This window comes from Lepidochelys kempii, chromosome 3 (genome assembly GCF_965140265.1).
Source record: "Lepidochelys kempii isolate rLepKem1 chromosome 3, rLepKem1.hap2, whole genome shotgun sequence".
Lineage (NCBI taxonomy): Eukaryota > Metazoa > Chordata > Testudines > Cheloniidae > Lepidochelys > Lepidochelys kempii.
In genome coordinates, this window is record NC_133258.1 from 44,887,053 (window position 1) to 44,911,514 (window position 24,462).

General features: G+C 41.8%; 1 long non-coding RNA gene across 1 annotated transcript in view; it reads right to left on the minus strand.

Moving 5' to 3' along the window:
* Positions 1 to 1,959: 1,959 nt before the first annotated feature.
* LOC140908651 (uncharacterized) overlaps positions 1,960 to 24,462 on the minus strand; it is a 29,303-nt gene continuing 6,800 nt past the window's right edge. The window contains exons 2-3 of the long non-coding RNA XR_012157944.1: positions 2,771 to 3,298; positions 1,960 to 2,106 (exon numbers count right to left, since the gene is read on the minus strand). This is a non-coding gene — a long non-coding RNA (uncharacterized lncRNA). The remainder of the gene's footprint in view (positions 2,107 to 2,770; positions 3,299 to 24,462) is intronic.

Below are 24,462 nucleotides of genomic sequence, written 5' to 3' on the forward strand. Positions count from 1 at the left end.
GCTTTCCTTTGCAGAGAGGCATTATCTGGTGGTTTGCAGTGTGTTCCTGGAAAGCCAATGCCCCAAAGCACTACCTGATAATCGTTGTGCAGAGGCCTGTTCTCTAAATTATCCAAAGTAACAAAAGTCCAACTCTCCCTGTTACATAAAATTGCTTTTAAAAGTCAGCAAAAATTAAAGACAGACTGAATTAGTCCAAACAAAGGTCTCACTCAGGACTGTGTCAAGATTGTGAGTGGTAAACAAAGGAGAATGGAATGGGAAATTATTGGACCAAAGTTGGAGTGTCAGAAATTAGGCCTAATTGGTGGACAAAATAATGAGAGGTTGGCCTATTCTATCCATCAGCCCTTTTTGCCATCCTTTAAAAAATAAACTTTGGGGAGGGAGGACCAAAACACCTGGGATAGGTGGACTGAAAGGAGCAAGTTTCACCATCATGGTTACCACCCCCACAAGTCTCCTGTGTAACTGATTTATGTGTTCTCAATTAATAGTTTAAAGATAAGGAATAGAACCAAACTGAACTCTTTATGGTTTGATCCTGCAGGGTTGGGCCTGATGTCTGCTATAACCCCATTGTGACTTGCAAACAGGCAAAACTCCTGAATCTGGAACTTTGAATCTCTCCACTAAATAACCAGCTTCTGAGGCAGGTGAGACTTCTATAGATGCTACCTTTTAAGTGGTGGCAATCAAAACTTCATCATCTGATATAAAGTGAAATCGTTAAAGAAATATAGTTACTTTACCATGACCAGTGGAAATTAAATTTTGTCTCGTGGATAAACTTAAAACAGCAGCGTTTCAATCTCAGAATTGTGAACTTCAATACATACTGGGTACAATGTGTAGAAAAAGAGACAATAATAAACTTACTCCATGCTGATGCACACTGAGAAATTGTCTACTGATTCCAAAGATGACATCATGTCCAAATTATAAAGCAGGATGTTTACATCTAAATATCAAAAGATCACAGACTGAAACACAGGGTAAACAAGGAAGAATTAGCCTTGACAAAGGTGGGAGAACTTCCTTTACATAAGGATGTCGCACAGACCCTGCTTACAGAGAAAGAGGACTTGTCGGCAAAAGGGCAGGTTCATTTACATGGGTGCATGTGTATACACATAATCTTTTGTTTAAATCAAAAGGAATTATAACCAGTATATCCTATTCTATCAGGCCACCGCCCTCTCTACATTCAAATTGCTCCAAAACCCCACTTTTTCCATAATGCCCACAAAATTCCATGATCCTCTGTCACTCAGTCCTATAATTCTGGATCCATCGTTGACTCGTCCCTCTCTTTTGAATCTTACCTCCAGATCATGTCTAAATCTTGCCACTCCCTGCACAGTATCTGTAAGATCTAATCTTTCCTCTCTGCCAAAACACTTGTCCAAATCCTCCCTGCTCATTGGCCCCTTATCTACTGTAATCTCACTGGCCTTGGTACCTGAACTTGCTCCCCACTCAAGTCCAGCTGAAATGCTTCTGCTTAAGATTATTTTCTTGGCTCATTGCTCTGACTTGCTATGAGCTCACCCTTTAAGTCCCTCTTTACTGGCTCCCTTTCTTCCAATTTATCAGAGAGAAATTTCTTGTCCTTACCTACAAAGCTGTCCACAGTTTAGTCTCGCCCTATCCACCTGGCCAGTTTCTCTATCACAGGTCACCTCCCAGCTTTACTCTGCAAAGATGCCAGCCTTGATCACCTGATTTTCTGCTTCTCTGACAAGCACTTTTGCACTTTCTCACACACTACCTCTTGTGCCTAAGAACAGCTCCCTAATCCTTAGAGCCACCACCTCCTTCAAAGTCCCTCCTTAAAAATCACTTCTTCCTTAATGCAAACAGTAAACTGCAACCTGATAATGGCTAGGCAGGTGGAGAGCAGTGATCAGTGCTACTGACTGGCTAAGAATTGTGCACATTCTGTTATATCTGTTGTCTTGTCTACCCCACTCTCACCCCCATGGCTTGTTTGTATTCTCTGACTGTTATGTCTTGTCTTTTAGATTGTAAGCTCTTCAGGGCATTATTTGTTTTTACAATACCTTCTGTGACAGGATCCAACTTGGTTGTTGTCTTTAGCCACAACTGCAATACAAACGTTGAAAAATAATAGACATTTACTATATATTTTCTAATATAAACTGTTAAATTACCTCCTCTTAACTAGCACTTCTTGTGTCGTCTAGATTAGAATGTAAACTCTTCGGCAAGACTGTCTTTGTTTGTACTTTGGACAGTTCTATGCCTGTTTTCAGAACGTAATAAATAATGCTGTAAGACTGTATCCTATCCCAATGAGGCTTTGTGTAGTCTCATGATATATACACCTAGAGATTTCACTTTATATCAGATGATGATGTTGTGATTGCCACCACTTAAAAGGTAGCATCTACAGGAGTCTCACCTGTTAGGATATAGATATTTAGGCCTGTCTGTAAAGGCCTATACTCTAAGAATGTAGGTATATGTTTATTATTTAGCTAGTAATAGAGGTATACAAGAAAGAATCTGTGTAAGGGCCTTCTCTCACTGTGACAGTCTGAGGCCCTGTTCTTAGGCCAATGCCTTTGACTAAGCAGCAGAGGCAGCCATAAGCTGGGAAGCGTACGGTCACATCCTCACATGCCAAACTAGTCAATATGGGGCTGTTAGGAAGGTGATCCAATCTATCACCTCCAGAGAAAGAGAAGAGCCTAGAAGATGTAAAAGGAAATTTAGGTTGATAGTTTTCTGTCTGGTAAGAACTCACTTATCAATAGACACTGCTGGGACACTCCTTATGTCTTTATAGATGTAGTTGTTGTTTGCACCTTCGGACTTCAGGTATTGTTGCTCTCTGTTCATGCGAGAAGGACCAGGGAAGTGGTAGAGTGAAGGAATAAGCTCTCTAACATCACCTATCCCAGACGCTGACTCACTGGAGAGATCTAAAGTTCCAGGTTTCGGGAGTTTTGCCTTTTGTTAAAAGATCATGTCACAATGGGGATGTAGCAGACATCTGGCCCCTCTGCTTAACCTTTAATTGAATTTTCTCCGTTTTTTATCTTGCATAAGTCTGGTTGTATTGAAGGGAACTTTTCAAATGTTGACTGCCATTTGGGGTAAGTACTGCAAGATCTTTTGGGGGTGTGGGTCAGAAGGAAAGCCACCCTTCAGATTTTGATGGCTTAGAGTGGAGACATAGATATCCTTCTGGTTTAGTCACTCAAAGTCAGGGGCACAGAAAGCTCAATTAGGAGAAGTGTTGTGGAGTGGTCACTTGAGTCCTGGGATAAACCTAAAGACAAAGAAGAACAGAGTGGATTTGATTTAAATCACTAGTTAGGGAGACTCTATTTAATTATGGATTTTACATAAAAGTGCATTCTTGTTGGTTGTTATACCCTTAATACATATTCTTCACAACTCAGAGATAGATGTAGGTTTCATTTTTAGAAGGTACACACTATACATTTTAAAAAAAATATTTATTTTGAAAACTTTTCAGATTACTTTTACAGCTATATCAGAAAATGAATGATTGTTTGGTTATTTCATTTACCAAAGGCAATTGAAGCAGATATTTATGAAGTCATGGGTAGGTGAACTATCTCCAGTTCAACAGGTTAATCATTAATATTTGGAGGATTTTCTTTCCATGCTGTATTAGGAGGAGAACATCATCAGACAGACATTTAAATTGTTTTATTTAACTAAAACAACGTTACGTATTCTGGATTTTTTTCTTCAACAGCAAACATATAATATTTTAACAAAACAAGCATATTAATTTTTGAATTTAGTTAAACATTCACATTTTTTAAAATCAGGTTTGTTTTTGTTAAAATTGTTTTTAACTAAAATATTTAAATGAAATTTTTTTAAAAAAACAAAAACAAAAATTTAATCAACTATGTCAGCCAGCTCAACATGATCAACTTAAAATATTGGCTTCTGCAGCTAACTCAGTCGTCTCCACCTTCATTTTCCTGTTTGTTCATAATCTGGAAATGAAAAACAAGCTTTCCTGCTTTTTCAGGTCCCAAACGATTTCTCAATTTGGAATGAATTAGTCCAAAGGAAGAAAATATTCTTTCTACACCAGCAGAAGAAGCTACTGCTGTTAAAAGTGAGATTATCACTTCAACAGTCTCTGAATCCAAGTGCTTAAGTGACTTCCAGCAGTTCACTAGTGTGACTTTCTTTAAAACATCATCAGCAAACATATATTTCTTGAATGGTTCTTATTTCCAAACTGGGTCTCTTTTACGGCCTGCTGCCATTATAGGTTTTCCCTTCTAGTGAGAGAATAAGGGATTGACTCTATGTACACAAATTTGCAGAGGGACAATAGGGGTGAGGTCTGTTATTTCTAAACCTCTATATATTTATTTATTTATTTTAAAACATTTTTTCTGTTAACAAGCATGGAGACACAAATCCACAGTTTGGGAACTTCAAAACTAAGCATCTCTGATGGTATCTTCTAGATTAAGCACTGAGTCCCAGTGGGTAGATAGAAAGATTAACCTAAATAATCTATACAGAAACCTCTGGAACCCCATAAGATTGGATCCATGAACTATTGCAACTCATTTACAAAACTTTTTTTAAACATTACATTAATATATTGTCTCATACTATAGAATTAGAATTTATAATCCCTATTCCATTATGAGATATCTTTGAGCTATAAAGTGTCTTAATTAAAACTATCTTTAGATAGATTTTTTCCCTCAAAAAGCATTTTATCAAAAAAATCCAATTTTTTTTATTTTTTTTTTTAAATCATTGGTTTTTAATCCACCCTAAAGAGGAATGATGTGCATGGGGGACTGAAAGTGAATTGACCTGTAACACTCTGGATGCTAAATGAAGATAGAGGGAGGGATAGCTCAGTGGTTTGAGCATTGGCCTGCTAAACCCTGGGTTGTGAGTTCAATCCTTGAAGGGGCCATTTGAGATCTTGGGCAAAAAAAATTGGGGATTGTGCCTGCTTTGAGCAGGGGGTTGGACTTAGATGATCTCCTGAGGTCCCTTCCAACCCTGATATTCTATGATTCTATGTCTCTGTCCCTATACTGAGTAAACTGAACCGAAGTCCAAAATCCTGTATCTTAACCTTTAGATCAAGAAAATTCAGGGGCATCAGTTAAAACAGACAATTCTAGGAGCAACATAGCACTTTTATTAATGACGGGGCAAATTCAGACCTGCTCTGAATTTAGCCCATGTGTTACTGCATAGGAAAACCAAGACATTTGAGACCATTACAATAAACTGTAACTTACATGTACTTGACTTTTGTGAAGAGGTTTCAAAGTGTTGATTCTTATGCCACTTTTAATGGACTCTTGAAGAAATCTGATATACCCCATTGATGGTTGAATCTCCCAGAATAACTTTTAAAATTCACACCCACTTGAAATTCTCCTGACTAGAAATATGATTTTTGGACACTTTCTCCATCATATTTCAGTAAAACACAAAGAGAGCCATTTCAGAAGTTTGGAGACAGAGTACTTCCTCTTTAAAGAACAGAATTTATATTTTTCCAGACATTGCCCAGGCAACACAGGCTTGAATAAAAAAAATTGTCACTAAAAGCAGAGTTCTCTAGTCTGGGAATCAATGCTGTTATTTTGTTCCCAGCTAAGTTCTGTTTCTTGCTTAATAAAAAGAGGAATGTCTTTAATGACTGTAATGATGCTGAACATTTTGATGTCTCACGTAAAAGAGATAAGATGCAAATAATGGAGTCTAGACTTTTAGAAAAGGGGCGAGGGGAGGGGGATTCTATTTTCCATGGGTTTTTTTTTTTTCATTTCCACATCTGGGTATCTCTTGAAGATAGTTATTCAGTTGAATCTACATGTCCATAATTAAGAAAGATACTGAAGGATTTTGGGGTGCAAATTTGAATCCAGAAAGACCTCAGACTCTTGAAGATTTCAGTGGTAACACTCTGACACAGTTTAACTGACAGCTAGAATCATAGTACCTTATTTATAATAAAAAAAAATGAAAAATGTAGAACTATTCATACAAATGCAAAACATCACCATTCAATTATGTTACATTGTCAATTTCCACACCCTCTTCCTTATGTTTGTTCATTGTCTATTTAAGTGGTCTCTCTGGACTCTAAGGATTTTGTGATCTGGAGGTTGTCTTTATATCCATCTCTAAAGTGCTTGGCACTCTACTTATGCTATACAAATAATGTTAAATCAGACACTTGTACATATGTAAAATTGTTATCACGAGTTAAACTTTTACATGTATAACTTAATATACATTGTTTGGATTGTGGCAGACTTAACTTGCTATTAGAAGCTTAAGTTTGCATCTCCTGACTTCTGTGTGCGCAAATTTGCAACCTTATAGTGTTAATATATATTTTGCAGCGAGATGGTTAGAGCATATGACTGACAGGTGCTCTGTGTCCTATTCCTGATTGTGCCTCTGATAGTCTGTGTCACTTTGGGAAAGTCATATATGTTCTCTGTACCTTAGTTTATCCATCCATACAATGAAAGAAATATTACTTCACACAGGCATTGCAAAGTTATTAAAATTAAAGTGCTTGTAAAGCATTTTGAGATCTTTGGCTGAAAAGCATTACCAAAGTGCCCTGACTTTACTGTTACATTAACACATGTCTTTCCTGTAACTGCAGCATGGTGGGGTGTTTCTTTTGGGATTCTTTGTCATTAAAGGTGTATTTATGATTAAGTTTATAAATATATTATGGCTGTCGATTAATTGCAGTTAACTCACATGATTAACTCAAAAAAAGTAATCACGATTTTAAAAATGTATCGCAATTAATCGCACTGTTAAACAGAATACCAATTGAAATTTATTAAATATTTAGATGTTTTTTAAAATTTTCATATGTATTGATTTCAATTACAACATAGTGTACAAAGTAGACAGTGCTCACTTTATACTGTTATTTTTTATTACAAATATTTGCACTGTAAAAATGGCAAACCAAAGAAATACTATTTTTCAGTTCACCTCATACAAGTACTATAGGGCAATTTACAAATGTTGATTTTTTTTTTGTTACATAACTGCACTCAAAAACAAAACTATGTAAAATTTGAGAGCCTACAAGTCCACTCAGTCCTACTTCTTTAGCCAATTGCTAAGACAAACAAGTTTGTTTGCATTTACAGGAGATAATGCTGTCCACTTCTTATTTACAGTGTCACCTGAAAGTGAGAATAAGTGTCCGCCTGGCACTTTGGCAGCCGACGCTACAAGGTCTTTATGTGCCAGATATGCTAAACATTTGTATGCCCCTTCATGCTTTGGCCACCATTCCAGAGGACATACTTACATGCTGATGACACTCATTAAAAAAATAATGCAAGAATTAAATTTGTGTCTGAATTCCTTGGGGGAGAACTGTATGTCTCCTACTCCGTTTTACTCACATTCTACCATATATTTCATATTATAGCAGTCTCGGATGGTGACCCAGCACATGTTGTTTGTTTTACGAATGCTTTCCCTGCAGATATGACAAAATGCAAAGAAGGTACCAGCATGAGATTTCTAAAGATAGCTACATCACTCAACCCAAGGTTTAAGAAACTGAAGTGCTTTCCAAAATCTGAGAGGGATGAAGTGTGGAGCATGCTTTCAGAAGTCTTAAAAGACCAACACTCCAATGCGGAAACTACAGAACTCGAACCATCAAAAAGGAAAATCAACCTTCTGGCGGTGGCATCTGTCTCAGTCTATTCTATGCATCAGTCTACTCTTCTTTGGATGGTTATCGAGCAAAACCTGTTATCAGCATGGACACATGTCCTCTGGAATGGTGGTTGAAGCATGAAGGGACATATGAATCTTTAGTTAATCTGGCACATAAATATCTTGTGATGCCGGCTACAACAGTGCCATGTGAACACCTGTTCTCACTTTCAGGTGATATTGTAAACAAGAAGTGGGCAGCATTATCTCCTGCAAATGTAAACAAACTTGTTTGTCTGAGCGATTGGCTGAACAAGAAGTAGGACTGAGTAGACTTGTAGGCTCTAAAGTTTTACATTGTTTTATTTTTGAATACAGTTTTTTTTTTACACAATTCTACATTTGTAAGTTCAATTTTCATGATAAAGAGATTGCACTACAGTACTTGTATTGTGTGAATTGAAAAATACTATTTTTTTACAGTGCAAACATTTGTAAATGTTGTATTTGAAATCAATATATTTGAAAATGTAGAAAATATTCAAAAGTATTTAAATAAATGGTATTCTATTATTGTGTAACAGTGCGATTAATCATGTGATTAATTTTTTTAATCTCTTGACAGCTCTAAAATACATAAAAAAGAAAGTATTTATAACAATTTGTGTGGATAGTTGAGGGTTTAAATAGGAAGCTGGTGAACTGATCAGATCTGTTTTAAGATTGGTTGTCTAAAGCTAGACACCTAAATCTATAATTAAGCACCTAAACCAGGTAATCAGTATATTCACACTTGCACCCTCCGAGGCACCTACATAAATTATGGATTTAGATGATTCATTTTAAGCATCTAAGCTTGAATACTTTTGGCTAACGTTTCAGAATTCAAGGTACTGAAAATAATTAATGTGGGAATTACTTGTGAAATGGCACAAAGAAGGGGCTGGTTAGGCATAAAAATTTCAGAAGTGCTTAAGTGACTTAGCAGCCTAAGTACCACATTCAAAAGTGATTTAGGCAGCTAGGAACCCAAATTCCATTGACTTTCAATGAGCAGGGCCCTACTAAATTCACATCCGTGAAAAATACATCATGGACCATGAAATCTGGTGTCCTCCGTGAAATCTGGTCTTTTGTGTACTTTTACCCTCTACTATACAGATTTAATGGGGGGAAACCAGTGTTTCTCAAACTGGGGGTCCTGATCTGAAAAGCTTTTGGGAGGGTCGCAAGATTTTTGTGGGGGTGGTCACTTCGACCTCAGGAGAAGGGGCAGGAACAGTAGAAGGAAGCCTTCAAATCCCACCTCTGGGCAAGGCGGCCAGGGCCTGACTAAACCATCATCAGATTCCAAGCAAGCCTTTTAAAGGGGTGCTCGAGGACGGTGCTCAGGTGTCTAGTCTAGATCCTTCCCTGTTTTTTCTGAATAGTCTGTCCCACTTCTACTGTGCTTGATCCCAAATAACTTCAGACCACTGGGTCCTCCACATGGTGGAAGTGGGATATTCTCTCCAGTTCTGCTCTTACCCTCCCTACCACTCCCTTCCCCGTCCCTGTTCAGGGACCCCTCTCAGGAGCAATTCCTTATCCAGGAGCTGCAGATGCTCCTCGCCATGGGAGCGGTCAAGACTGAATCCCCACTCTGTCACTCTGAGTGCAGAAGGTAGGGGCCTGCAAGGATTCTAAAAACTAATACGTGCCACTTCAGGCTTGTATTAAACTCCCAAGGTTACAGCTTTTCTCTGACCTTGGCTTGGTAAACGCTGCCAAATGCAAAAATAACAAAACAACAAAAAACACAAAAACAAAACAAAAAACCCACCCTTGGACCCAGGAAGGAACACTTGGGAATTCCTCCCTGTGGAGTACCCTCAAGCCCTTACACACATACACACTCACACTCACACAGAGAGAGAGAGAGAGAGAAAGAAAACAAAGGAAATTAGCTGTTGCCACCAGCTAATCAAACAGAATATGCACAAACCTCTTAGGACACCAAAAATCCAATCCTGTTTTTAAAAAAAGGTTAATTTTATTAAAAAGAATAAATTACATCTGAAACTTAGGCTTTTGCTAGATTTTAAAAGAGCAATTCCAAAAATTAAGCACCCAAACTAGCTTTCTTGGGGGTTCAGCTTAAAGGTTACAAGCAAACAAAAGCATCAGGGGTTAGAACAGGGGAGATCCACAAGCCAAAATAAAAAATAAACCTGATTGTGTCTAATGAAACATTCCCTATCCAAATAATTTCTTCTTGAAGAAGACAGACCAAGGAGTAATGGTCTCAAGTTGCAGTGGGGGAGGTTTAGGTTGGATAGGAAAAACTTTTTCACTAGAAGGGTGGTGAAACACTGGAATGGGTTATCTAGGGAGGTGGTGGAATCTCCTTCCTCAGAGGTTTTTAAGGTCAGGCTTGACAAAGCCCTGGCTGGGATGATTTAGTTGAGGATTGGTCCTGCTTTGAGCAGGGGGTTGGACTAGATGACCTCCTGAGGTACCTTCCAACTCTGATATTCTATGATTCTATGAATTTTTATACCTGGTTCAAGCCTTACACAGCATTGCTGCTCCGTGTCTCCTTCTCCGGAGAACAACAGACACAGGGTAAGTTTCTTTCCCAATTTTAAAAGTTCTAGCCTTCCCATTGGGTGTTTTGGTCAGGTGCCCACTCCTTTTCTTTTACCTATGGGCTTATTAACACTTTACAGGTAAAGCAAGCAGAGAACAGACACCAAGAGGGACTGGTGGCTGGCTAGGTGTTTATAAAAGGGAGCTCCCCCACACTCTTCATTTGTCACAGGAGTGGTGGAGGGGGTTACTCAGGAGCTAAGGGGCAAGGGATTCTAATCCCGATACTTCCTAATCGCCAAGGCCAAGGAGGGTCTCGGACCCTTTCTAGATCTGCATGGACTCAACAAATTCATGGTAAAGTTGAAGTTCCGCATAGTCTCCCTGGGCGCCATTATCCCCTCCCTGGATCCAGGAGACTGGTATGCCGCACTCAAGATGAAGGACACATACTTCCATATAGTGATCCGTCCTGCACATCGGCACTTCCTATGCTTCGTGGTCAACCACAAGCATTACCAATTCACTGTCCTACCATTCGGCTTCTCAACCACCCCCCCAAGTGTTCACCAAGTGCATGTTGGTCGTGGCTGCTTTCTTCAATCGACAGCAGGTGCAAGTATACCCCTACCTCGACGACTTGTTGCTCAGGGGCTGCACCAGGGGGCAGGTGGAGTCCCAAATCCATTTGTCAGGTACACGTTCGAACAACTGGGTCTCCTCCTCAACTTGGGGAAGTCAACCTTGGAAGCAACCCAAAGAATAGAACTCACTGGGGCAGTGTTACACTCGGTCCAGGCGGGAGCTCTTCTGCCAGAGACCCGATTCTGAGCCATCACGGACATAATTCAAAGCCTCCAGCAATTCCCAACTATAACAGCAAGGGAGTGCCTAAGTTTCCTCGGCCACATGGCTGTTTGCGGTTCAGACCTTAGCAGGCATGGCTCACTACAGCCTACCGCCCGGGGCACAACAGCTTGAATTCAGTAGTCACGGTGCCAGGGCAGGTCCTCACATCCCTCCACTGGTGGCTCAATCCTCAAGCAGTGTGCGAAGGAGTCCCATTCCACAACCCCCAATCTTCCTTGTCCCTGGTTATGGACGCATCAGCTCTGGGATGGGAGACCTCCAAACACAGGGCCTGTGGTCGCAGAATGAGCTCTCCCTACATATCAACATCAAGGAGCTGAGGGCGGTGCGCCTAGCCTGCCAGCAGGCCTGACTGCAAGGCGAGTGCGGAGCAGCTCTAACGGACAGCACCACGGCCATGTTTTACATCAACAAGCAGGGTGGAGCCTATTCCTCTCTCCTGTGCCAGGAGGCCCTCCGGCTGTGGGAGTTCTGCATAGCCCACTCCATTCAGCTAGAAGCATCCTTTCTACAAGGAGTTCAGAACATGCTGGCGGAACACCTCAGCAGGTCCTTCTGCACACACAAGTGGTCCATCCGGCTGGATGATATACACTCCATTTTGCAAAGGTGGGGGTTTCCCCAGGTCAACCTGTTTACCACCCCACGCAACAAGAAGTGCCCAATGTTCTGCTCTTTCCAGGCTCACTCACGGATGCATTCCTGCTACCCTGGAAAGGTCACCTGCTCTACGCCTTTCCCCAGTTCCCTCTCGTGCACCAGGTCCTGCTCAAGGTCCACAGGGAGGGGACAAAGGTATACTGATAGCTCCAGCATGGCCTCGACAACACCAGTACACTTAGCTACTGGCACCGTCGATGGATGCACCAGTCACATTACCTCTCCCCCCTGACTTACTCACTCAGGGCCACGGTTGCCTCCATCACTCCGGCCTGTGGTCCCTCCACCTCTCGGCTTGGAAGCTTTGTAGCTGAACCCCATGGAACTTCTGTGCTCAGAACAAATAAGGGACGTCCTCCTTGGGAGCAGGAAACCCTCCACTAGAGCCAAGTATCTGGCAAAGTGAAAGAGATTCTTGTGCTGGTCTGACCAGCATCGTATACCTCCCCCCTCCAGGCACCTGTACCTCTCATCTTGGATTACCTCCTACACCTGAAACAGCAAGGCCTGGCAGCGTCTTCCATAAGGGTACACCTCGCTGCTATCTCGGCCTTCCACCAGGAGCGTCTGGTTGATCCATCTTCCCCAACCCTATGGTTGATCGCTTCCTCAAAGGTCTGGACTGCCTACATCCCCAGATCAGGCAGCCTGTCCCTGCGCAGGACCTTAACCTGGTCCTCTCCAGGCCCATGGGGCTCCCATTCGAACCACTGGCACCTTGCTTCCTCCTGTATCTGTCATGGAAGGTAGCTTTCCTGGTCGCCATTACTTCTGTGAAGAGGGTGTCTGAGCTAAAGGCCCACAGCTCAGGCTGCACCCAGCCTTTCTCCCCAAGGTGGTGTTGCACTTCCTCACCAGACAGGACATTTTCCTGCCTGTCTTTTACCCTAAGCCTCATGGCAGTAACCGGGAGCAGAGGCTGCACTCCCTCGATGTTCGGCGAGCACTAACTTTCTACATCGAGTGCACTAAGCCGTTCAGAAAATTGAACCAGTTGTTCATAGAGGTGGCAGACTGGATGAAAGGGCTCCCAGTCTCATCTCAAAGAATATCTTCCTGGATCATGTTGTGCATCCGCATGTGCTATGAACTGGCCAAAGTACCAGCCCCAGCTCTTATAGCACACTCTACTAGGGCCCAGGCCTCGTCAGCAGCGTTCTTGGCCCAGGTCCCGATCCAAGAAATCTGCAGGGCAGCAACTTGGTCCTTGGTGCATACCTTCACCTCTCACTATGCCATCATCCGTCATGCCAGAGATGACGCGGCTTTCAGCAGAGCGGTGCTGCAATCAGCATTTCCTTAACTCCGACCCCACCACCTAGGTAAGGCTTGAAAGTCACCTAATTGGAATCAGTATGAGCAATCACTCGAAGAAGAAAAAACGGTTACTCACCTCTCATAACTGTTGTTCTTTGAGATGTGCTGATCATATCCATTCCAAACCCACTTGCCTTCCCCTCTGTAGGAGTAACCAGCATGAAAGAACTGAGGAGGTGCCAGGTCAGCAGGGTCATATATTGAGCGCCATGAAGATGCCACTTCAGGGGGCTCCACAGCTGACCTGATGGGTGCTGCTAGGGGAAAAACTGTCTGATGACTGAGCACGCGGCACGCACACACCTAATTGGAATAGATATGAGCAACACATCTCGAAGAACAACAGTTACGAGAGGTGAGTAACCATTTTTTTCAGGTAGTGCCTGAACATCACTTCCTCTGTAACTGGAAATTGGTGAAGTAGAACTCTGTTCCACTGTGGCTCTGGTTCTGAGGAAATCTGGGTAGTAGATTGTTGAATATGATATATTGTCATAGACTTTAGATAATCTTTCTACTGAGCATCAGGACCAAAATCTATCGAAATCTGCAAGTAAATTTTCCCATTTAAATTCAATGCTTTTCTGTGGTCAGATCGAGGAAAACATTAATATCTACTTATTTGCACATGAGTTGCCACCTTTTCCATTTAATGATGTCAGCTAAGTGAAGCTAATTTTTGCATCCAAAAGAAAGCTGTTGAAATTCCATTTAAACTGGCTTTCCTCTCTCCACTAATTTTTTTTCCACCTCGTGTCTCCCTCCCATTGGCTAGATAAAGGAGAATTTCCTCCCACAATAGATGGCCTGTGGTGTGTCATCCCTTCCCAGTACCACTCACCTTGTGGGCTGTCTCCTCATAAAAGAGGAGGAGTCTATAATTGCAAAAATGTTCAACACAAACTCCATGTCCAACCATTCCAACTTTTTGCTGGGAGAGTTATACTACTTAATTTTCAGTGACTGGCACTAAAGTTTTACTTTACTATTTTTAAGAGGTAGAGTTGATTTTTAGGATGTATGGGGTTAGGTAAAATGGTCCTCTACATAGTAGACAGCTGCACCCACAAAGGGTGGTTTGCTTGCAGCTGGTCCCTGTGAATCACTCAAATCTGACTAGTGGCTCCTAGTAGCTGTATGTTCACTGCAGCACCACATCCTGAGACTTTGCTTTGACTTGCATACTAAACCTAGTGAGGGTAGCTAATGGTAAAAGCAACCAGTGAAAGGGCATGTCTGGCCTTCTGACTGCAGAAGTCTCCTACAGCGAATCTGACCAAAAAAACAACTTGCAAAGTATTATAATAGCAGAAACAGTGCTGGAGCAAACCAGTAGATAGCTTAGAGGAGTGTTGCAGATGGACTATGATACACTGGTCAACACAACCAAGGAGCGAACACTTGGTGAATACTAGCCCACAGAAACTGAATGAAGAATGGAAAGAGAAACAAAAGCATGTCAGTTCAGTCATCACCGTACAAACAAGGGAAATTCATCACTCAGAAACTGAGGTGGGATGAAAAGTCTGAGATCAGAACGAACACAGCAACATGCAGAAACAAACAACTGGATAAGTGAACAGTGTAAAGATGAACAAAGCCATGGACTTGGTACAAGACAAAGTGGTGGAAAGACTTCATTTGGCCCCATCATTCTCCTGAACTAATGGACAGGAATCAGAAGAGTTGATCTCATGAATATATGGGGAAAAGTGAAGTATATACTGTACCAGTACACTGGGAGAATACCTCTCCTTTGAAAAATACCTAATGTTGTCTCAGATGGTGCTAGGAGCAGTATATACGTTGCTGATAATGAGGCGATAAATGGCTGCACTAGTGTCAATATGGAAGCCCTCTGGGTAAGTCAGTCTGTTAGAACACAGGACTATCTAACTCTCTCTAAACCTGTTTTAGTTTTTTTAGAAGGTTGTGAAGTTGTTGGGAGAAATGCAGAGATATTAAGGCCTCCTGGTATAGTTCAAGCACTGTATCGAAATCATGCTTAATAAAAATAGAGGATGTGGAACCAGACATAAATGAACCAAATGAATGTGTATTAGGTCTAACTGGTGGACAAATAACAAGAAATTGGGCTATCCATCCATCACTCCCTTTTTGGGTCCTTAAAGAAAGAGACTTGGGGCAGGTGGGGAGATTGAAGAACAGACCAAGGCTCCTGGAGTGAGCTTCGCCATCATGGCTGCCAACCCTGCCATCCCCTGGGACTCTTCTTCATTCTAATCCTGAGGGATGTCCTGATCAGACTGTGCCAAAGAGAGGGATCCAGATGACATTGCCACCCCACCCACTCCAGCTGAATCCCACTGAAGATAAAATGGGATCAGACTTTAACAGCAGCAGTTCCAGCCTATCTCAACTAACTTATTTTCTTTCCCCCAAAAGGACAGTTATTACCATCTAAAAGACTGTCAAACAAGGGGTTTTTTTACTTCTAAAAACTCTCTCCAGGGAAAGGAAACAAGGGATATTGTTAAAATGAAAGCCTTACTTAATACTTAATTTCATATCCTTTAACTGTTTTTCCTTCTTTTTTTTCTTAATAAAAGGTTTAAATGATTTTAATGATGTGTTTGTCACGGTACTAAGCAAGGTCTCTGTACAACCAAACTCTTGACCTTTGTTGAACACTGTTTAACGTTGGACAGTGACTGGGTTATGTTTACCCTTTGACCCACTTATTAATCTAAATTAATACAACAATACTAATAGAAGGATGTTGTGGTAAAGTGTTGGATTATGAAAGGAGAATCAGGTTGTATTTTTTGTATATTATATCTCCACAGTGGGGAGTAACTGAAGGCACACATTTGTCATAATATGACGTAGGTGACTTTTTAGCAACAGAACTGATTTTGCACTGTAATGCAATCACAGTGATGGACAAGTTTACTTAGTACGCTCACAGGCATTTATTATTAACAGTGTTACAATATTATGCGTGTTATAATGGAGGAGACATATGCACGAAGATTATCAGAACAAAATAATATTGCTATATGAGACTCTTCTACTTATAAACTATATTTTGTCTTCTTTCTGTGTGAATACAACCTTTCACTTAATGCTGAGGTGACAGTTTATTTTGTCTGTTGATTATTTACATCACTGTTGTCAACTGTGTACTAGATAAGTCATTGTCTGTAGTGTACTTTGCAACACTGAATAACTGGAGTTGTTGGAGTTAAGAGATGCCAATTACTTGACTGTGGCAAAATTATCACAAACTTTACATGAAAAAAACCTTTTTAAATTGAGTATCAGTAGCCAATGTGATCTGTGCTGTATAAAAACATAAGAAGATGAGCACCTTTATTCAATCTGTGGTCCCAATCCTGCTAGGCATCTAACTGTGGAATTTATATTCCAAGAGTTGTAGGATTGGACCCTAATTTAAACAAATAAAACAAGATATACATATAATACACATGGTCATGCTGCAAGCACAAATCAACAGTGATATCTAGAAAAGATTACCAATTAAAGGGCCTCCTGGAAAAAGTTCAAAAGAAAGATTTAAACAGAGAGCGGATTTGATGTATGAAAACAAGAAGAGACTGTAATTTTGTTTTTAATAATTTTGGGGGGCTATTATACTATAGTTCTGCAACTTTACAATAAAATAGTTTGTTATTCAGTCACAATTGTTTAGGTAATTTCAGCTGGAATAACTCAGTTTATGGTAACTCAGCAATAGTGTCAGTTTACCCGATATGAAGATTTTCTGTAGCAGTTGGTATAAAAAATCCTGAAGCAAAGAGTCCCCATCAATCAAACTGTCTAATTTGCAGTTATTATGAAAAACTGAAACCACCTGGGCCCTGATCCTTCAAGGAGCTGATCAGCCTCAACTCCTAGTGAAATCAACAGGAGATCAGGATGATCAGCACCTCAGAGAGTGGGGCCCTCCAGCAGTATGGAAAAAAAATGATACTCCTTTCCAAATGTAAAGTGTATGTTTGCTCTGCTGAACACCATGTACTGTATTTATCTTGTTTCTAGAGTTCTTTTTATTAGTTATCACTAATATTTCAAACGGCTGTTCCCCCTTCCCCACCCCCACCCCCCAAAAAAAACAACCTAAACCAAAACTTATTAGTTTAACTTGGATAAAAGTATATGTAGATTTTTGAATAAAATTTCTGGGCTTTACCCTTTTAACCCAAAGAATATATATAAATAGATGATAATGTCTGGGATTTCCACAGCCTAAGAGCTGCTATAAATAGTTCTAAACATTTTCCCACTTCATGCTTTTCAAAAGAACATTCTTTACTTCCTTTCTTGGAGAACCCCTGGGAATAATGCTAGATCACAACTCAGAAAATATGTATATTAGAAGAGTTTAAGAAAACAGAGCTAACAAACTTGCTAACAGCAGCTCTCAAATTAATTTCACACAGGAGAAAGGGTTAAATATATTCTGTTGCAAGTTCATGTTCATAATTCACACCAAAATGTCCCAGCTAATCATTTGTTGCATGTGTCCATTCACTTCGTCTGTAACTATCTTTTTTTTTTTTCATTTTACTAAGGAATTAATTTTTTTCTGGCCTCACAAGCGATAGTGGAATTTATTTGTATTTACTTGATATATATGCATGCATTTGACATTCTGTAGATATAACACTAAAGCAAAACACATCCCTTCATATTTTTTAAATATAAACTGGATAGCCTTCTAGAGACATCTGTTTGACTTCAACGTTGAAGTCAAACTGTTCAGACTAGACGTAAAGTTTCTATCTAAAATCTCTGTTCTCTAAGTTTTTCCCATGACAGCAGAATCCCTAGCTGCAGGCTAGGCTAAGTGCTTTGTGAAACTGCCTACATCTCTAGAGAAAGGTGCCAACTGCCTGAATTGCAGCACCCCCTGCAGGAGTTGAGCCATGTAGCAAAGAACGCTTTGAGTGTAAAAGAAAATAGTCACAGCTGCCCTTCTGAAGCGTGACAGGGCAATGTAAGGACAGAAAGGTATAAAAGAATTGCTCTGAGACTATTCATAATAATGAAAGCCAGGGCCTTAATATAGCATTGGTCTCACAAAAAGAAAAAATGAAAGAAAATAGACATTCACATCTTGTGCAAATTAATATAGTTGTAAAAGGGCTTGTAAATCTGAAGCCCAGGAGGAATTAATTCTAAAGAAAAACCGTATAATTGGTGTATGGTAAATGTGACAAATATAGCTCCCTGCCACTCTGCCCCTCATCCTTTTAGAATATCCTCTTATCTGATCCTTAAACTCCTATAGTCCTTTTAATTAGACAGGCGCCAAGTATCTGTGCCAGTCTTGACTTGCAGTTATTTGAAGCAACTACAGTTGGTGACCTGAAAAGACTGAGATTTACTGTTACAGGGGACAGTAAGAAATTATTTGTCTAGGAAAGTAAATCACACATCCTCTCGTAATGGACGGTCCCTTGCAACATTCAACTGTACAGAATAGCTTCCAGCTGAAAAATGTGGCAAGTAGAGCGTGATAGAGCAGTTCAATTTCAGTGACCCTGAATGGCTCAAAAAGTATACATATGAAAGCAAAAACTCCCAAACGCTTTTAAACTATTACAAAATATATAGCTGTTTACTGGAAGTGTTTCATGCATGGCTTAAATGTATACAAAGATCTAGATAAACATTAATGAAAGACCAGATTCAAAACACACATTTTAAAATGGGGTCTAAAAACTGGCAGCAATATGGAGTTCCTAATGTTAGATGACAGTAACTTCTGTAAACAAGAATTATGAAAAGAGAAAATCCTAACTGCACAGGACCTCCAGTAAAACAAGACAACCTCTGCTTTGTGAGGTGCAAAAAGTATGATCAAAGAGATTAACCAGTCAAAAATATATACTGGATGCACCCCTGTGTGAAATGCCTTGCAAGTCATGGGTAAGTCAAAAACGGATGCCTCATGAATCCAGGTTTGCTTTGTTTTGTTCGATGAGTTTTTAAAAAATGTATTGTACTAAGTCATACTTGGAGTCTGAAAGTTACTTATGTCATCCAATTTCTCAAGGAATGGCCCGATTATCTTTATATTTTTCATACCTCAAGAACCACAGTTCTTTTTCAGATCCCTAGTTAATTCATAATATGGTGTGTGAACACTACACTAACTTAAATAGTGAGGAGGTTTAAGGTCTACATGTTCCAAAGTGGCTCTATTTTGAGTATTTCTGACTTTGGGTACCCATGTTTAGAAACCTTAGGGACTCATTTTTCAGAGCTGCTCCAAATGTGATTGATTTGGATTGTGAAGACGGAAAATTCTTAATAACAAAAAAGATTTTACTCTGTATGTGAGCAGAGAAAGCTCTTATTCACTAGACTGGTGACCTCTCAGGACACTGCTCTAGACTTTGCACATGCTGTGGTGAGAGGAAAACTTTCTTAGACTCCACTGCAGCCAGAACACAGGGACATAAAAACTCTATTACAGCTGGTTGGCCACAGAATAGGGCAACTGCACCCTAGTTCCCTTCCAAAATACTTCATCTGTCACTGGTTACCTATACACTAAGGTGCTGTGAGGACAGTATAAAGAGAAGAACATCTAAGAACCCCAGTATCGATGGACAATGGCAAATGATGATCATGTCGTCTTACTAGCTCACTGGGCGAGTAACCCAAAGGCTGAACATTATTCTCACTCAGTATTCTGCAACAACATTGAGTCTATTGGTCTACACCGGCAAACCAATATTATAGGTTTGCCATTTTGATGGTAGCAAGGTAACCCAGAAACAGAATTGGTGATGTAATCAAGACAATGCTTTGATCATCACTCCCTCTAACTTCCAAGCCTACCCTGGAAACAGAATATACCAGCCAATGTGTTGTACCAGCAACCACCTGGGATAGTGTTATGTTTTTCCCACAAACTCTGTAGAGTCAAATAAAAACGACAGTAGAACCTCAGAGTTACACACTGACCAGTCAACCACAGACCTGGCACTGGAAGTACACAATCAGGCAAAGACCAAAAAAAAGCGAATCATAGAATATCAGGGTTGCAAGGGGACCGCAGGAGGTCATCTAGTCCAATCCACTGTACAGTACAGTATTGTATTAAGCATAACCAACAAAACAATACAGGGAAAGCAGCATTTTTCTTCTGCATAGTAAAGTTTCAAAGCTGTATTGTTAATGTTCAATTGTAGACTTTTGAAAGAAAAAATATATTTTGTTCCATTATGAACATTTCAGAGTTATGAATAACCTCCATTCCCCAGGTGTTCATAACTCTGAGGTTCTACTGTATGATTCTCTGAAGGCCTTCATCCCAGTCGTCTGCCTTTCCCCAAATCTTCTGATTTTTCAGTTACAATCTTTTACCATCAAACTTTGTTTTTGACATTCACAGTATTATAGATCAGTGGTTCCCAAACTTGTTCTGCTGCTTGTGCAGGGAAAGCCCTGGCCGGGCCGGGCCAGGCCGGTTTGTTTACCAGCCGCGTCCGCAGGTTCAGCCGATCGCAGCTCCCACTGGCCGCGGTTCGCTGCTCCAGACCAATGGGGCCTGTGGGAAGTGGCACAGGCCAAGGGACGTACTGGCTGCCGCTTCCAGCTGCTCCCATTGGCCTGGAGCTGCGAACCGCGGTCAGTGGGAGCTGCGAACCGCGGTCAGTGGGAGCTGCGATTGGCCGAACCTGCGGACGCGGCAGGTAAACAAACCGGCCCGGCCGGGGCTTTCCCTGCACAAGCAGCAGAACAAGTTTGGGAACCACTGATCTATAGCCATCCCTTTTCCAGGAAGTGGCAATCTCATTCTCTTCTCCCACCCATGCCATATTTGTCTATGTAGCCCTCATCACTGTAGTATCTGAGTGCCTCACAATCTTTAATATATTTATCTCCAGAAAGCTACGATAATACCACATGTAGTAAGGACATTTGAACCCCCGAGCCAAACTGATCATTTCAAAAAAGGAGTAAGATGCTAAGATGGCTTAGTCCCAGGAGAAGCTTTGTTGCTGTACCCTAGATAAACTATAGTGGGCAGCTGGACTGAACAGGAAGTTCCGCAAACAAGGAGTTACAGTGATCAAGTTGAATTATTAAAAATCAGCAATTAAAAGATCCAGGCCAGCTGTAGAGAAGAAAAAAGGCAGAGTTTGGCAGTGTCCCTAAGAAGGTAAATGGAATGTTTAGAGACAGAAATTTATATCTGAATCCAAATAGGAAACTAAAATCAACAAAGTGGAGCAAGGAAAATAATTTTGGTTTATGACAAACAACAGAAAAACAGCTAGAAAAATAATTTCCTCAAATACAAGGAGACTCAATATATCTTAGTGTGACTGGTGTCACTGATCTTACTTCATAAAACAGTGAGGATTAAAGAGAGTTATGGGCCACTCATGGTATATTTTTTTAAATGTCTGTTTTAACTTGAAAGTGCATGTTTCTATCTGCATCTCACTCTCCTCCATCCTTCAGTCATCTAGGAACAGCAGACGCACCCCCACCAACTGCCTAAGAAATTCTTGATTTCAACCAGCATAGATGGCCCAGGATAGCAGCCACCTGTGCCTCTTCCAAAGAAAACTGCCAGCCTGGGAAGAAGCACCTCCAGTAGCCTCTATGTTAGGGCTGAAAGGAAAAAAGGTGAAGAAATCTAGGGAGAGCAACGGATGGGTCACTTGTCATGAAACTGGCATATTCAGTGCCGAGTTTCCCTCTCCCCTCTTGCAGAACCATCTGTCTATCTGCCTATACCTGGAGTGGAGTGGAGAAAGGTAATTCCTTTTTGCAGAGGATTTTGATATTTTGTAATCTGGTTTCATTCTGATTAGGAATGAAAACCAAAAATTTAGATATTCTCCATGAAAGGAAAGAGCCCTGGCTCCAGAGCAGTCTGCATAGTGGGCTGCCCTAGAACTGCAGAGTCTGGAAGTAAGGGCTACCCAGTAGCACTCCACTGGGGCTCCTGAAGTGCTTGGCAGGTGAGCTGGTAGGATACCAGGCAGGTTTCCATCAGAACTGTGGTGAAATTGAACCCATCTCTGAGAATAGTTCAGATTTCACCAAACTGGCGAATTCCAACAAAACAGTGTTTTATCTGAGTTTTTCTGACCAGCTCTACAACCACTTCTAATCTCTCTTCCTTGATGCTGCTGTCAAAAGGGAAGCAATCACTGGACATTAGTAAATTTCACCTACTCCTCTCTTCCACAACCCCCCAGCCCCCGCAAAGCAGAGGACTGAGTACCCCACACCTAAGAGGGGAGAGATGGGATGTTCCTGATCCTACAGAAACATGCTGACTCACTGAAAACCAAAAAAGTGTTGTTAAAGAATTCCTATTTACACTAAAAACTGGCTATAAGAACAAACCCCAGAACAATTTAGTGGTCCATTTAGCTCAGTATACTGCTGCTAGCAGTGATCAATTCCATATACTTCAGAGAAAAGCATAAAACTCCATTATATACAAAATTGGGCAAACCAAGATCAAGTGTAAACTTCCGGATTCAGCTATAGGCACAGTAATTTTATCCTAAATAATGTAATTGCAGAGGCTATTTAACAATTTCCTGTGGGAACAGGAATTGCAGGTTAGTTTTCAGAACTTATCAATTACACAGGCTAAAGTAGAGCTCTTCCAAAGAAGATTTTCCATAAACTCAAAGATCAAAATAAATTAATAGGATACTATTTGACTGACTAGTGGGTCAGACAGCCTCTGTTTGAATATAGAGTATGCCTTCTCCTAGATCAGATATCTACTGGGGCTAAGGAGTCTGGTCTATCCCTACAATGGACTGCTATTTGTTTGGTCCCTACCCTTTGACCTGTTCAGTTGGGGTGATCCTATAGCACAGCTCTCCAGGTCACTGGAACTCACAAACCTTCCCACCACATCAAGATACAACCCCCAGGGAAGGCTGACTTGACTATAGGAAGGGGAGTGTACCAGGGGAGAGGAGAAGGAGTAGAAACAGACTGGAAGGGGAAGGAGAGAAACTGTAACTAGGAAGTGTGGGGTTCGAGGGACTGGGACTTGCTGGACAAGTAGATTGCAACTGGGAGCTGGACAGGGAGAATGGGACTGGAAGGAAGTGAAGGAAAGGGGGGGGAGGAGCCAGATGATTGCCGGGGGGGAGCAAAAAGATTGGACAGGGAGCTGGAGGAAAAGTGAGACTGATTGGACAAGAAGAATGGGTCTGAATGTCAGTGAAGGGGAAACATGGGTTGGGGTGGAAAACTGGAGGCCAAGGGGAAGAAACAGATTGGACAAGGAGCCAGGATGGAGGACTGGGGAAAAGAGATTGAGTCACAGCAGGGAAACTAGGACTGGGCTGAGAAGCCTGAGGAATGCAGTATTGAACTGGGAAAGAAGAGACAGGGCTGGGCCAGGAATAGGTTAGAGCAGTAGTCTCCAACCTTTTTACGCCCAAGATCACTTTTTGAATTTAAGGGCAACCCAGGATGTACCCTTCCCCGAGGCCCCACCCCTTCCCCAAAGACCCGCCCCGCTCACTCCATTGCTCGCTCTCCCACACCCTCACTCACTTTCTCTGGGCTGGGGCCCAGGAGTTCATAGTGTGGGAGAAGGCTCTGGGCTGAACATGGGGCAGAGGGTTGGGGTGCAGGAGGGAGTGATAGGTGCAAGCTCTGGGAGGGTGTTTGGATGTAGGAGGGAGTTCCGGGCGGGGGCAGAGTGTTGGGGTGCAGGAGGGGGTTTGGAGTGCTGGTTCTGCAAGGGGGCTCAGGGCTGGGGGTTGGGGTGCGGCCTCCCACTGGGCAGTACTTAGCATGGGTGGCTCCCAGTCAGTGGCGCAGCAAGGCTAAGGCAGGGTCCCTGCTTACCCCAGCCCCACGTTGCTCCCGGAAGGAGATAACGTGCTTCTGTGGCCCCTGGAAGGGGCAGGCAGGGGCATGTGGCTCTGCATGCTACCCATCTCTGCGAGCACCGCCCCCAAAGCTCCCATTGGCCACAGTTCCCTGTTCTGGCCAAAGGGAGCTGTGGGGGTGGTGCTTGCAGGCAGGAGCAGCGCACGGAGACCCCTGCCCCTTCCATGGGTCCGCAGGGGCGTGCTGGCCACTTCCAGGAGCAGCGTGGCGCTGCGGCAGGCAGGGAGCCTGCCTTAGTGGCTGCTCTGCTACACCGCCGGAAATCACGAGAGATGGTGTCATAAATATAAAGGGAAGGGTTACCACCTTTCTGTATACAGTGCAATAAAATCCCTCCTGGCCAGAGGCAACATCCTGTTACCTGTAAAGGGTTAAGAAGCTCAGCTAACCTGGCTGGCACCTGACCCAAAGGACCAATAAGGGAACAAGATACTTTCAAATCTTGGGGTTGGGGGA